This window comes from Haliotis rubra, unplaced genomic scaffold (assembly GCF_003918875.1).
Source record: "Haliotis rubra isolate DU_JTF1 unplaced genomic scaffold, ASM391887v1 Scf255, whole genome shotgun sequence".
Taxonomy (NCBI): Eukaryota; Metazoa; Mollusca; class Gastropoda; order Lepetellida; family Haliotidae; genus Haliotis; species Haliotis rubra.
The window spans coordinates 787,048-797,667 of NW_025766614.1; positions in this window are offsets into that span (position 1 = coordinate 787,048).

Sequence of the window (10,620 nt, forward strand, 5' to 3'; positions counted from 1 at the left end):
TCGTTGACGGACAAGCTTGCCATAAAATGTCACAGTTTTTCCTTATCCTGACTCATGCTCTTTTTTCAAACGCTTGTCTTCTTCTTCTTGCGAACATGCTCTTTTGCTTGTGGAACACTTGTATCTCCACTAATTGAAGCTCCTTCAATGTAAAATCACTAATTAGTACTCAGCACGAGTTACCTCCCTTCCACAAGCCGGGAGCGAGGGCCCACCTCCACCCATGTGCCTCACTCTCTCCTTCTTAGCCCAGTGAGCTGGGCGTGAGAGCACCTGTGTCTCCGACACACTATATCCTTTGATTATATTTAGTTAGTTACCTCGTATTATAGACATCTATAGAGGTTTAGCTAGTATCCTTCAACAATTATATATTGATATTTAGTCGTGTTTCTACTGTTTATTCACGGGGCCGTGTTTGTTTCAGTGGATTACGTTGATAAAAATTCTGTTCTGTTGCAGATTCGTTTTTATTCTGCTGCTGATCCGCATTTAATATGCCCTAGTTGTACTGCGCCATGTTCATTTTATTCCGTTGCAGTTCGCGGTACTAATTTATCCATTTCTGCCTTTAATAAATAATTACTTTGCGTTTGAGGCAGCGCAGCGCAGATAGGTCGCGTATGCAGAGTCTAGCCATGACTGATACACCTGAACCCCTCGCCAGTCTACTGCTGTTGAATTCGACCCGCTCCGTCTGGTGTTCGCTAGAGTGGTGGAGAGGCGTGGGGCGTAGTCCGCCCGCCTCCAAGAGCGTCCTGCTTCCCCAGACATCCCATCGTCGCGGCGAAGACTAGAGTTTTTCTACTGCATCTCAAGCGACCTCTGAGGGAAATCAGCGAAGTCTACTTGAACTTTCTCAGCGAGATTGTTCCCGTCGCGAGATTTGGGCCTGTATGATGATCAGCCGATCATCATACCTGATAATACATCAAAGAATGACCGATGTCGGCAACAGTGATGTCAGCGCCAGATCAACATGCAGCCTGATGTACCAGCGCTGATATTCTATGATCTTCCTGAGGGTCCGTCGCTACCAACACTCAGCGCAGACTTAGCACCCCAGGGCAGCGTCGACCTCTGAGGGAAATCAGCGAAGTCTACTAGGACTTTCTCAGCGAGATTGTTCCAGCCGCTGAACTGGGCCTCTCGATGATCAGCTGATCATCATCCCGGCGTCGCCACAAGAAGCGACCGGAGACAGCTACAGTGACATCAGCAGAGATCGCCATGCAGCCTGATGTCTCTACACTGGCGTCAGGCGACTTCCCTGAGGGTCCCGCCGCTAACATCGCAGAGAGGGCACCGACTAATTAAATCGCAGACCATCCCAGATGAACTGTTGCGGCAAATCATGATCATGATGGAGGGCCACCACAGACTGGGAAGCAGCCAGCCCAAGGCCGAGCCTTGCGAAGGTTCCAGCGCAGAGCGACACCCCAGAGGCACCCCATCAGCGTAGCAGCCACGACGAAGCCACCTTCGCGAAGGAAGTCGCAGACCACCTCCACGAAGGACCCAGATGTACAGCCTTCGCGAAGGCGGGATAGATCATCACATTCCTCGGCTTCATCCCTAGATGCGGACTCAGACCGTCAGACCTCACGGAAGCCTTCGCGAAGGTCAAATCGCCGTTCCCCAGGACCGGACGCAGAGGAAGCTTCGCGAAGGCCTTCGCGAAGGACACCTGACTACACGAGAGCTTCGCGAAGCTATCAACATTCTCCTCACAGGTCTCCGAGAAGGTCAACCCATAGGCGCGCAGTTCACCAACCACGATCTCCGCGCCGTTAACGGCGCCCGATCTCCTCGTACATCACCACGTCGATCGTCTCACAGGTCACCACACAAGTCTGCACACAAGTCTACAGTCAGGTCTCCCCGAGCGTCACCCGACATAGAGATAGAAATACACAGTCCACCATCAGAAGAGCATCAACCTCTCATCAGTGATGCTGGGATAGAAAATGATGGAGGCATCATTTTCTCAGGCGCTGAGATCACGATATTGGATGGTAAACAACCTAGATCTCTCTTCACCTTCCAAGAGTGGCAACTTCGGCGCGAACATACCTGATAAAGGAAGGCGAGGCAGGCGCCATCACCTTACCTCCAATCGACTTCGATTGCTGCGGTGCCACAGTATGTGGACACAGCCTACCATAAAGCCATAACAGTTCAAGCGCCAGAAGTATGTTATTGGCATTAATAGATCTAGAACGATCAATGAGATTCTTATCACCAGATTTCGCGTGACACGACTTCTGAAGATGATAGGATGATCTACTCGGCTCTACTTATGCAGAACCAGCAAGAACCACACCCTGTATGAAGCTAGCGGCTCATATATTGATCGGTTTCTAGACACTTCGCCTAGGAAGTCCCAGGCCACCTCCTGGCGAAGGAGCTAGAGCCTCACCAGTTACAAGGGGCGTCACGGAGGAGTAGCTTCACCGACCCCACATATTGCTGAGTCGCGGTAAAACAATACACTCACTCACTCACTCCTGTTGAACACAGAGGTGGATTCGCGAAGCAAGCTCATATATTATATATATACTGATCGGGGCTCTGACTCAATACCTTCGCTGGCGAAGGTCGCGAAGGCTAAAGTGGCTCTCAAGTCTACCTCACACAGGAAATCTAGATTGGATACTTGAGAGCTTAGCGAAATCTCCGGCGTCCACCGAGGAATTCTCCTCCAAGGTCTCCATATATTAGCCACTTTCGTCATATATAGCTACTTTCGTCAGTCCGTTCAAGACATCGCATAAGTTGTCTATCAACTGTATGCCATATGCCGTCTATAAGCCTACGCGAAGACAATTGCACAGGCTATTTACAACACAAGCGTCGCTATATTAATTAATCAGCGGCGTTGCATAGATCTTCACAGAAATAAACCTTTCCGTATAGATTGCTAGAATATGCAATCCCGACTACGATCACGAGTATCTACATGCGTGACCATTACGCAGATCTGCAGACAATTCAATATCGAAATTGAACAGCAGCCTTGTTACAGCGAGTATAACTCATAATCGTCAAAGTTTCTGAGAAGAAATATGTACAACAAGTTCAGCTTTAATTCTACAATTATGGCGATACATTCATATAAGCATTAAAATGTCCATTTTTCAAATCCTCCTTGACAGTTGTAACTATATTTTTAATAAATATATTTACAAAACAAAAACTTCGTTTTGTCTTGTGAGACCACCCTACAGGGCCCCACGGACCAACACAGCCAAGAGCAGGTAACTCTGCGCCGTCTACCTCGTACCTCACTTTTCATGCTGTCGTTCTGTTGAATAGGCGTGCGTGGTGTTAGTTTCGAGTTTGCTCTCCTACCGATCGACGATGAGTGTAAAGAGTCTCAATCTGTATGTATGGTTCCTTTCTCTCATCGGCGTTAGATGGGCGTCATATGTGGATATTTTCATTCATCTTTTGTTGTAACTTTGCCGTGGGTTCTCTGTTTTCCAGCCATGTGGCAGGCAAAATGGCGGACCCAGCGATCGTGGTTTCCTTGCTATATGTTCTTGGTAGCTTGTAGTAGGGAGTTCATATATTATGTTTGCATATTATATGGTAGGCTTGCCTAAATTCTCTTTCTTTTCAGCGAATTTGGTAAGTAAGTCGTTGTTGAGTAATTTTGATAGTGTTCGTTTTGGTATCACTCAACTTTACTCTATCACTAGTACCGCGCAGGGGTGGCTAGCCTTTTTTCTGCTTTGCATTGTATGTTTAGTATTTAAATGGCTGTAGCTTGTAGCATTTATATATAAGCCCGTCGCGGATTATTCTTGCTATTACTTGTGTTTATGTGTTTGCTGCTTCACAGTTCCTGCTAGTAACACTGGCGTGGTTCTGTTTGTTGCAGTTTACACCCTGTCGTTGTGCCATGCACACTACCGCCACAGGATGGTTATAAAGTGTGCCTCGGTGTTTAGCGTGGGCGCTCACGACGATCAAGGATGCTCATAATAAGCCCTTAGCGTCAATATTACTGTTACATTATGTTGTATTATGTACATATTTCATACGTTTACACACAGCGCGTGGCTCATAGGCGAGGTTGTGTTTTTGTCTGGGTTTCTAAGCCTCCACGGCGCATTCTTTCCGACACGCGCAGATTTTATGTTTTCACTAATCTGCTTCAGGCGGGGATAATATTTGATAAAAGGTTTCTAAGGAAATCCTTTATCGTTTCCCCGCAAAACAATGTTGCTGACTTAAATATGACTCAATTTGCTTCACTATTGCAGCAACATATTCTTCAACATAATGTCAATTCGATGATTGATAAGCGATGTCGGGCTCCGTAAGGAGCTTCGGCTATAAAGTGTTGATCTCGAAGGTAAGTTCACCAGGTGTCGTCTGTGGTGAAATTCCGCCCGATTGACCGGTGCTGTCTGGGTTCCGCAAAGGAGCTCAACACGCCTGTCGTCGGGGTGGATCGGGCGCATCTGGGGGTTGGCTGCGGCCCGAGCTCTGGCTCGGAGAACGGCGCCTCCTCCCAGGCAGCTTGATCCTGGCCCGGCTCTGGTGATGGTGTGCCTTGGCACCTTGTGGCGACCTAGCCGGGCTCAGGTTAGATCACGAGCTTCTGGCGCCCGGCGATGCAGGTTTTGCCCTGTCTTAGCCTGGTGCCCTGACTGGCGATCGCCTGAAGCAGAACCAGCTTCGGGGACACCTCGGCCCGGCGGCACCTTGTGGCGACCTAGCCGGGCTCAGGTTAGATCACGAGCGCCTGGCGCCCGGCGATGCAGGTTTAAGCCCTGCAGGTTTTGCCCTGGTGCCCTGACTGGCGATTAAGCCTGGCGCCGACCAGCTTCGAGGACACCTCGGGCGCGTGGGTCAGTCGGGGTTGCCGGAAACCTGTATAGCGGCAGGTTCCTCTCGGCCCGGTCTGGGTTCCACTGAGCTGCCGATCACCTCGGCGCTCAAAGTCTACCTGTGTCCACCAGGGGCAACCTGCATTGCCAGGCTACTCCCTTGTGTCCGGGACTGCAGATCGGACTAGCATCGACCTGGGCTTGCCCGATGCGGAGCAGATCCCGGCTGTTAGCTCAGGTCTCGGCCTGATGTCTATCGATGCCCTGGCCAAGCGGCCGTTGAGTGTGACGAGCTGCCGATCACCTCGGCCGCCGAGGTCTACCGTGCACTTACACCAGGGGAGCCCTGCATTGTCAGGCCACTCCCATGTGTTGGGGATCGGGGTTCGATCTCGAACCGCCGACCCGAGCACTGGCGATACATACATGTGTATGTATGGGTATTTATATAAGCGCTATAGGCTATGTTTGACTATAACGCTCAGTGCGCTTTGGAGAGTACTTGGGGAAACCTGATTTATCAGGCTACTCCTCGTGTCGGGATCGGGGTTCGGTCTAGAACAGCTGAGCTTCGGCTCTGCGGATTCTCTGAACCCGTGGGTAAGCGCCGACCAGGCTTCGGCACTGGTAGGGCGCAGATTCCGACAACGGTAGTTCAGGTCGGCGCCCGGTAGTTCAGGTCTCGGCCTGATGTCTATCGGCGTATTGACCTAGATGCCATTGAGTGTGCGGGTGTGACTGTCACCTCGCGCGCTCGAGGTCTGTCTGAGTGCTTGTGAAACCTTGATTGTCAGGTTTCTCACATGTGCCTCGGAATCGGGGTTCAGGCTCATTACAGTGGACAAGTCGATTTGAGCTTCGGCTCATTTAAGCTACTTTGAACTTACCACTAAGTAGGTTCGTCCCTGAGGGCAAGTCGCGAGATAGAATCGCGGCTGTGTTGCCGCAGGTGTTGTCCATGTCGACTACCGAACCGTTGGAGTTAAGCCTCCCGGAGAAAGCCTGCTTCAAGCGGCATCGGGACAAGGCCTCACACTCTACCGTCAGTCTGCCGTTGTTTCCCCTTCACAGCTCAAGCTGTATGCTCCACTTTCGGCATCTCTCAGCGCTGCTGAGGGAGCTGGTGGAAAGGGGAAGCGCCGGTGGAATTTTTAAATTCGGCGACTCTGGGGCGGTATCTGGCGGGGCAACTCTCATCTGGCTAGGGACTGCTTTGTAGCTGTGCCAGTCAAATGATGAGGCGGTTATGGGCATATCGCCGGGACAGTTTCGAGGAATCACGGAAGTCTGTTGAGCTTCGTTACTTCCTCAGGTGCCCAGGCATCGGCAAGCGTTAAGTTGCCGACTGCTGGGAGTTACTATATTCTGCGCAAACACCGGCGGGCGACACACTCCTGTGTTGGCTTCCGGGAGGCGGCGACAATACTCGTGCGAGATCCAGTCTTTGCTGGGGTAGGCAACCAGTGTGGTGGTTTCAATGGTCAGGAATATGTGGGGTTTGACTCCACTTATTTCATAGTTGCCATTTCTGAGCGGAATGTTCAGACCCATTCTCATCTGAGAGCTGAACAAGTTTATAGAGGTACTGTCCTTCAAGATGGAGACACAGCTCGGTGATCTCATCTGCGAGACAGGGGATTGGCGCCGTCAATCGACCTCCGAGTCGCGTACCTCCTTGTTCCATTGCACCCTGATTTCAAGATTTACCTTCGGTTTCTTGTTTGGCGGGGCGTGCTACCAGTTTAGGTGTGCTCTCTCCTTAGGCTACATTCACGGTGCCAAGGGTGTTCACCAAATTGAGGTTTATTACAGCTCAGATAGCCAGATCGCGGTGCGGTGTTGTCACCCGTTACATAGGCGACTGACTCATCGTGGTTTCAGATAACTGTTGAGTCTCGGGACCTCCGCGATCAGTTCTGAAACTGGGCGGAATTGTCAACCTCACGCAGTCAGATGGACAGGCGTCAAGCGTCTCTCGAGGTCCCCACCCTGGAGACACCGTCGCTCTCAGTCCAGCCAGATACATCCCTACCGGGTTAGAGGCGATGTTCTGGGTGACCTGCAGCCTCTTGAGGCGAAGTCACAACCTGCACATCAATGTGCTGGATTTGACAGCAGTCAGGTTGGTGTTCGATCCCTTGCGCCCGGATTTGAATTACCTCTTCGACCAGACATTCTCACTCTGCGAGGCGCCACACGAATCCTCCATTCACTGGGTGGCTTGGCCTCTGTCGGGTATAACACCGCGAATTCCTGCAACCGTTGCAGACACAATTCTGCCTGGGATTGACACCCGTTCAGTGTGTTGATAGGTGGGGCGCGCTGGTGTGCAGAAAGGGGGATTTCATAATCCCTATTCTGCGGACTTAGTTCGGATATTGGAGTTACTATAACCTCGTTTTGGTTGAGAGCCTTATGACCTCCACCATTGCGGGTACTCCATGGCTATTTCCACGTTTCACACCTCGTTCGATGGTGCTCTGCCTAGGCAGCATCCTCTCATTACATCGGCGTCGTAGCTGGCATGAGCAGGGTTCGACCGCCTCGTCGGCGACCAGCCCACCTTAAAATTGCCACTTATTCACAAATGGCTGTCTGGCCCTAATTTTTCAAGTATATCGTCTCTCTCACTTCACTTGTTGGCGTGGAAGGCGACTTTACTGTTGTGGTGAACTCTGGTAGAAGGGTCGGGTACATCCATGCGATTCCCACTGACCCGACACTGACAGTATTTTATACTGATCATGTCCGTATTCGACTCGGATACCTACCACTCTCAGTCGCGATATTGCTTTCCGTGACTGCTCATATCGCACTTCCACTACTACCAGCCTTCCGCTGGGGACCAATCTTTCGATTGCTCACCCGTGCCTGTCGCGAAACGAGCGAACAAAGGGATCCGTCACGGGTACCCATGTGTGCTGTTTGGTGGCGGAAGACTGGGGAGTCTGCTAACAAAGCGCACTTTATCTCGTTGGCTTGTTTCCGTGGTTGTATGGTTACAATGATACGGTTTACCTCCCCGAGGGTTGAAGGCAGACTGGGTAGGGCAGATGCGGCTTTGTTGACAATACACAGCGGCACTGCTCAATGAAGATCGGTTCTGTAAACTCTTTGGAGCCAGCAGAGCGCCTTCATTCGCCATTACCAACTTGACCGCATTCTAAGGATGGAGTGCTTTCGGTTAGATCTTCGGTTCTCTCCAGTGGAGAGTGACCTGCCACCCTGACCAAGTTAGTAACTGGTCATTGGTATCGGTTCTGTGTTCAATGTCGATATATTTCATATCACTACATCATTATTAACCTTACCATCCTTCGGGTTGGATTGGGGTTTGGGTGTACATCGTCCCTTCGTCCCCTTCGAGGCGAGGTCCGTTTTGAGCGCTTTAACCAGTCATATGCTATTAACCCGTCTTGCGGCGAATTGGGTCGCGAACCCCCGCGGGGCACTGTTTGGTATGCCTCTCTTGAGCCGCATGTCGCGTGACCAGGTTAGTGTAATGGTGAGCCAACATATGTTGACTTTCGCTTTTAAGCTATTCAGGGGATTTTTGTGCGGCTTACAGTTTTCCCTCTTCGAGCCTTGTTATTTGGGAGTCTGTGTTAATCAGCTTTGTGGGATGGTGGCCTACACTTACCCTCCTCCGCGCCGAGAGTGTTTGGTGGGGGTGTTTTCACTTTCGTTACAATGCATGGCGTTTGTACTTTCGTTCGATTTCCTCAGAAAGTTTTAGCGAGGCTAATAATTTCTCTGGGTTTTATCGAGGTCGGCTAGCCCTCTTCCAAACAGGGGCTGCATTCGAGCATTAGTTTGCAGTACTTATTAGCTCGACTCCTGGGTTATTGGCTTTGTAGCGTTTAAATTTTTTTACGCTTTCCCTACCCTTATACCTCTCGCCGATTGTCTGGCTGGGGCTATATTAGGGTTGGGAGTTGTTCGACATGTCCCCATACATTCCTTCCATTGTAATGGTTGGGGGCGGGGTTTTATGTCATTGATATTGAGCCAATTGACATATAAGCTTGGGCTCTCTAGTTCCGCCCGTCTGATTGACATCAGCGGTCAGGTGGCTCGGTGTTTTCTATTTCATTATCGGTTGTAGATTTCCTCCACCACGGGTTTAGTTGTTGCCAGACAGAATGCCACTCCGTCTCAAATATCTTTGGGAGTCTGTCATATGCTTATATGTACCCCAAGGAGGACTTCTTCTGAAAAAGAATTATACAAACCTGTAGAGGTTATGAATTCTTTGAAGAAAGTCCTCCTTGAGGTAAAACTCCCGCCTCCCCTCATTCTGTCTGACCGTTCAGCATGAAAGTGAGAGTGCGAGGTAGGCGGCGAGTTACCTGCTCTTGGCTGTGTTGGTCGGTGGGGCCCTGTAGGGGTGGTCTCACAAGACAAAGCGAGTTTTTGTTTTGTAAATATTTTATTAAAAATATAGTTACAACTGTCGTAGGATTTAAAATGGACATTTTAATGCTTATATGTACCCCAAGGAGGACTTTCTTCAAAGAATTCATAACCTCTACAGGTTTGTATAAGTTTGAGAATTAAAACGGAAGTTTCACCCTCCAACTTGGGGATCTGAATATAGTGCTCCAACACCTCACAAGTGAGGTTTATGAACACGCCTGGATGACATACTTGGACTTCATGATACGATGATTCTATAACGATGGCTGGCAAGAGCACTGTAAATTTATCTCCACCGAACCAAACAGAAGGGAATAATACAACAGATTATTTCCTCTATCATCAACTTACGCAGAATGAAATCTCACGTACTATATCTCCGTTTGGATCAGAACTGTCATACTACGTGCATACAAGACGGATGGACCCAATCCGACCCTCCATGAGCTTTTTAATACTCATGATATTAGAGCGCTAACTTCTGCATTGAGCTACACAATGTTATTTGAAATAATGGAGGGTTTATTTTCTGGAGATCCGATATGGTGGTTGCCAACCATTATCTGAGAGATATCATCACCGAGGACGTCTCAGGTATCCACCAATTCGATCCCATGGTCCTCGCACTACAGTTGACAGTTCCTCGGAGAAGATAAGTCAATCTTACAGATTTCTACTTATCTTATAACAGTACTAAATAGCTACATGCTATATATAATTTGCTTAAGTTCTTTTTATCATCACAGTACTATGATTATTACATCATACAATATATAAGTTAACAACTCTACAGAGTTGGTTATTATATATTTACCTTAACTTAATTATATCTTAAGCATAGTACTATACTCAGATTGTTAAAATATATAAGCTAACAAACTCTACAGAGTTTGGGCTTTTAGATAGGTAGCTTAAGCTTATTCATATCTTAAGCTCAGTACTATGTTTATATCATATAAGTATATTAGCTAACAAACTCTAAAGAGTTTTTGCTATTTGGCTTAAGTCTCATCATATCTTAAGCAATATGGTTACATTATAACATGTATTAGCTAACAAACTCTACGGAGTTTTTTGCTATATGTAACTTAAGCTTATTCATATCTTAAGCGCAGTACTATGTTTATATCATATAGGTATTTTAGCTATCAAAACTCTAAAAGAGTTTTTTGCTATTATATATTTGGCTTAAGTTTCATCATAATTTAAGCTTTATGGTTACATTATAACTTGTATTAGCTAACAAACTCTACGGAGTTTTTTTGCTATTATATATGTAGCTTAAGTTTCCTTCAAATCTTAAGCTCAATACTATGTTTATATCATATAAGTATATTAGCTAACAAACTCTACGGAGTTTTTGCTA